Below are 6,000 nucleotides of genomic sequence, written 5' to 3' on the forward strand. Positions count from 1 at the left end.
GAAGAGATGAATGCAGTGATGGGTCACTTTAGAGTGAGTCCCAGCGGTTTATCTGAGCTCTCTGCTAAAGGCAACAATTATAGTTCCACCCCTCTTTGGGAAAGGGGCAACTTTCCTATTATTCTTTTGCTAAACAGTGTTTACTAGAAACTTAAAAACACTTTCCTCTCCCTTCCTGGCTTTTTTTTGGGGGGATGGGGTGGGGTGGAGAGGGGCTTTCCAGCTGCTCTTCTCCAGCCTCTTCCTTTAAGCTTTCTGTCAAGCCATTAGGTTTCATCTGACTTAAAATAAATTACATTGAATATTTAAAAAACGTTAAATTAGCCTGACAGAAGAGATCCGATTTATTTCCGATGCCACGGACTATGAAATGAAGCTCTTTGGGCCATTAGAGTTTATCTTCTCTGTGAAAGTACAGGGCAAGATTGAATTGAAATCCATTTGCGTTTGACTAATATCGACAATCAGAGCCCCAATATCCATCTGAGATGGCTGTTTAGACAGAAGTGGGGGGAAGCAGAGGGGGAAATGGCTTGTACAGAAGCAAATACCTCAGGTGGAAAGTCAACTTTTAAATTTTATGCCCTTCTAGCACATGAACCGCTGAGATGAGAAGACCCAAGGAAGCCAGTGGGGAATGGTGGGAGAAGATGCTGGACACTGAAGCTAATTGCTACAGCCCTTCAGAGGTCAAAGTTCATATAATCACTGCATAAATGCATACTAAATAGGGATTTATTAAGCTTTTCTGATGGCTGAGCACGTCTGTGAAAAAAACGGTCACTGCTGTTTGCGTTTCTTCCTGAAGAATAATCATCCTTGCAGTAGAAGCTCTGGGAGTCTGAGTCTTTAATTTACTATTTTGAATGACAGGCAAAAATTCTGTTTTAAAATTTTGAAATGGGTGTGTGCACAGCATCTTTCTTTACATTGGTTGGGACTGTAAAATACCTCTCTCAGAAATGCTATGGCTTTTTCAATACACACAAGAACATGAGTTAGCATGCCCCTATCAGATAAGCAATTCACTACATGGCTAACTTTGGTGACCCTCTGCTGTAGATAATCTACTTTTTGCCTGCATTTCTGAGAATATACAGAAGTTCTGTTTTAGGACTTCTTGTGCCTAAGTGACCAGAATTGAAAGAAATCTATCTATCCAAACTCCTTTTATGAGTCAGAGAGATAAACCACCCAGAGGTGGATTGATTTGACATAGAGCACATAATATCAATACTCTTACTTCCTAAATAAAAGAGTGGCTTAGCACCTGAGGCCAGCACACTGAATTCTAAATTCCTGATTTTATTTTGTTCCTTCCCATTTATTCAATATGACTAGTTTCAGGCTGGATATTTAAAATGTTCTACTTCTGGTTTACTAGCCACACACTCAGTCAAGTCTTTGATTTTGAGACCATCAGGATTACTGAGTCTTTGAAACAATCTCCCAGCATGGCAGACAGAATGTTTCTGCCATCTTGTTTGAACAACAAAATGTTGGGCCACTTGCTGTTAAAGACACATGTTCTTAAAATACAAAAATAGAGATAGAGTGAGCAATGTTCAACATACCTATACTTTTGTTGTTGTTTTTAAACCTAGACTAGAGAAGAATAAATGAAAGAGGAGTTGCCTGCACCCAAGTTCAACCTCCCTTCAGTTGTCAAGAGGTATCAGCCAGGAAGGGCTTAGAGATGCAAGGAGCATTCCAGGGAGTGTCTTAACCCTGAATCGTTTTCTTGTGCTCCTTTGTTTCCGTTTGTTCTGTGGCACAGCATATCCTCCTGAATTGCTCTGCTCCAAACTTCTTAATTTTTACCACAACTCACTCCTGTACCTAAAACTCGGACACAGACACAGACACAGACACAGACACACACACACACACGCATGCACCCCAAGCCCAAACAATAAAGTCTTCTTGCTATACAGCCTGCCACGTTTTCCTTCCTCGGTGGGGTCCTACTGATCTCAGCAGAACCTGCAGCCCAAAGGGACATCTACGGCTGTCAGGGTCTGAAGAGCTGAACTGGAATCCCTAGCGTTTTAGAGCCTTATTTTAATAACACCAATCGTCAAATATAGCTGACCTTAGGTGAAAACCAAGTATCAATCAAGCAACGCTGCTCGGTAGTCGCTAGCCTGTGATCCCCCCACCCCACCCCCACCCCCACCCCCAATTACATCATGCAAAATAGTCTGGGAAGACTGCATTTTGAGCTTACTGTAAATAAATGAAAAGACCAATGTTTCTTTTCCAACATTTCCAGACACATCTAAAATATGTCTCCATTTCTTAAACATCCCATTACACTTTTCTTGTTAAAAATGTGTTTGTAAAACGTCTAGTCATAGGACTAATCTATAGAAATCAGATTGTTCTACGTTTTCCTTTTAGGTTTGGGTGGTTACTTGGTTAGAAAGAAAAGAAAAGAAAAGAAAAGCACCAAGCAACTGTTTGCAACAGAAAATAAAGGGAAAAATTACTGAACCACTTTTTGCTTTTTAAATCGGGAGACTTTTTAACCGCGCTGGACATTTCACCAATTACGATCTGCTGCCTTTTAAGAGAAAAATCACCACAGATCCATAACGAGAAGGCAGAAAGCAATGATTTAAGATGGTAGGGGACGCCCCTCCCTCCAATATCAGCAATGTTCCTGGACGGGAATTTTCCATTCTGAGGGGCAAATGCTTCAGGGCGCGCAGGGGGCAGTTGCCAGAGCCTCCGGGAGAGCACCGCGGGCGCGGAGACGAGGCCGGTGCCAAAGCCTTGGGGGACAGGGGCGGGGGGCGGGGTGCCGTCCGGTCTCCATGGGCCCGCGCGGGTGCAGGGGAGCCCCGACGCCATGGCTGCGACGTCTTTCCCCCTCCCCGCCTTCTCTCCGAACTCGGGAGCGAACAGCGCGACTTCCTTTCACGTCCTCGCGGGACCCACGCGGAGCAGGAGGCAGCAGCACCCGAGCCTCCCCGGTGTGCAGGCGCCGCCGAGCCGGGCTGAGCGCCCGCGGGGTTGACCGTGAACGCCACCGGAGTCGGGGCGCGTCCGCTGCGGCTGCCGAGAGCCCCGCTGTGTCTCAAGGGACCACGTCGCCTCGCGTCTCCTCCTCCTTTCCCAGCTGGCACCCCTGCGTCCGGGTCTCCGGAGGCAGTCGCAGGGGCTGAGAGCTGCGGCCTGACGCCGCAGGCAGCCGTCTGCCTCCTCCGGTTGAGGGCCTAGGCCTTCCGTCCCGCCCGCAAACCCACCTGGGGTGCTGGACGGAACATTCTCCCCCGGGAGAAGAAACCCAGGTCGGACGCCTAGCGCCCTCGTTCACCTTTCTGATTTGAAAGCGGAGGGAGACTTTACTCCCTGCCTTGCCCCCTCCTGCCAGAGATTTTCAACATATATTTAACTGAGTAATATCATCATTCCCCTTCTAGTTCGACTTCGATGCTTTAAGGGTAGAGGTGGGGGGTTGCAGGTGTGGTGAGTTTTGAAACAGTGACTGTTCCTAGAGAGACAAGTCCTTCTCTGCTCAGGGAAACATCCTTGCTTCTCAAATGTTCTCTCCTCAATCAGCTGCAGCGTCAGACCCTGCCTTGCCTCAAGTCTCACCTCTTTCTGGCAACTTTCCTGTATTACTTCCCACTCTTTAAGTTGAGCCCCTCAGAACTCCACCTTTTGCACAGGAATCTTTATTATGGAACAACTAACCGGGATTGTGTGTTAGTTTGCCTCCTCCTAAGAGATCTTAAGCTTCTTGAGGGCAGGGCTCTTGGCATTTAATAATGACGAGGCAGTCCCTGCGGAAAGTGCTCTGGACTGGAATTCAGGACACCTGTATTTAGTCTTTTCTTGTTCACAGTGTAAGCTTAGGTAGGATACTTAACCTTTCTATACTTTGAGATTCTTAAATTATAAAATAATGTGAATGTTCTTGTTGGCTTTTAGGTTATTCTCTAAAATTTATGTAATTTTTTAGAATCTTGAAAATCTGGTATTTATTCAGGATTACTCTGAGCCAAGCCCTATGTCAAATACTTTACATACATTAACTCATTTAATCAGCCCCAAGAAGAAAGTATTTTTATTATTTTAATTTTCAGATAAGGAAATGGAGAGGTCTAAGATGTTGAGTAACTTGTGGACTGAATTAGAGCTCAAATTCTTATCCATTTTGTTGTAGTGCTTTTCCACAGGGCCAACCACAGAAGTTCTCTACAAAGAGTTATCAGGCTATTGGTGTTTGATACAGGTACTATCATGGATAATTGCTCACTGGTAAAGAATTAGAGAGCTGGGGAAAATGACTTTAATATCAGATGTATGTGCAAACTATGGCTGTACATTCTTGGGAAAATTAGCAAATGGTAAACATTTGAATGAAAACAAAACTAAAGAGAGAGATCAAATTTAACTGTAAAGTCAATGAGAGGATTAACTTGATAATAAAGACATTTTTTTCATATCTGGCACTAATTGGTTGCAGGGAGAAGAAAGATACTGTTTATATTCACAAATTATGTCTGTGGCATGCCTAACGTGGACAAAATTGGAAATATTCAATGTAAAATATAAATGTGTTGTCTCTATGAAAACTAGCATCCATGTGGTTGGAAACATTTGAATGCATGATGTCCCACTCCTCAGTTTTCATTTGGTTATTTGATATACTGAAAACCCAGTCACAATTTGCAGTTAAAGAAAAAAGGAAAAGAATAATTCATCCTCTCTCAAAGGGGCTACTGCTCATAGTTTACCACTTAACACTTCCTGACTGAGAATACCAAGAGGAACCAGATTCAACAAGAACTTAAAGGAATGTATTATGAAGCCTAAAGAGAGCCAGTCTTTAGAAGTCAGTTATTTTCAGAACTCAGTTTGAACGAAGTCAGATTGAGTTGTGTGTAGAAACACATACTTTTGCTTCCTCCTACTTTTCTGCCTTTCATAAGTGAACAAGGACTTGGCATAATTACAAACATTACAATATTACTGATATTATTTCGTTTTGAGTCACAGAATGTAAGACAAGAAGAGACATTAGAAGTCATCTAATTTGCTTTCTCTACAGGTAAAGAAACTGAGGTCCAGAAAGGTGCTAGCAGCAATGGGGGTAAGAAAATATGTTTACTTATATCTTTAATATATACTTAAGTGGATATTAAAACTGGCAGGCAAAAGTTAATCTCAAGCTAGATATATTAATCACATTAATGATTAATTACTATATTAAGTATAATAATTACAGTAATTAATTTCAATAATAAATACTGAAGATCTAGAAGTTCTTAAGAAAAAGCAGTTTTGAATAACTAGATATATGGCCAAAGGGTTTCTTCCTTCCTACTTACCTCTAGGAATCCTACAGAAAAGGCAACTGCTCAGATCCCTCCTATCCCATGGGTAAAAAGGAACTGGCTGATCCATTTTATTTCTTCCATTTCAGAATTTTTAAATATGATCTGACAGATGAAACAGAGATAAAATCAAGAAAAAAGCCAGGCTTCTTAATTGCCCTGCCTAAGCCACTCAGGTGGCATGTTAACTCCCTGGTTGTTCCCTGATTCAGGCACCATGGAAGCTGAGGGCATTCTGGTTCCTATGAACCACAAGGACTTCACTTGCAATTCATTATCTTACATACAATGTACTCTTGCTATGAGAGAGATCCAGACTTTAGCAAGTTGTGACAACTTATTCTTTTTATTTAACATATTTATTATTAACTTTCCTGGTACCAGATGCTTGAGCTAAGAGTTTTATGTGCATCATATCTCAGTTAATCTTCATAACAGCCCTATGATGTAGGTTTTGCTATTCCCATTTACAGATGAAGAAACTGAAGTTTAGAGAAGTTCTCTAAGTTTCTCACCATCACATAGTGAGTGATCAGTAAAGTTGAAATTTACAGCCCCTGTGTGTTGAAGACTCATATCTTAAGAATGTGAGAGTAATAATGTAATTGACTAACCTTAAATTTAATTTCAGATTTAAATTGTTTATATTTTTAGA

This window comes from Hippopotamus amphibius, chromosome 4, assembly GCF_030028045.1.
Source record: "Hippopotamus amphibius kiboko isolate mHipAmp2 chromosome 4, mHipAmp2.hap2, whole genome shotgun sequence".
NCBI classification, from domain to species: Eukaryota; Metazoa; Chordata; class Mammalia; order Artiodactyla; family Hippopotamidae; genus Hippopotamus; species Hippopotamus amphibius.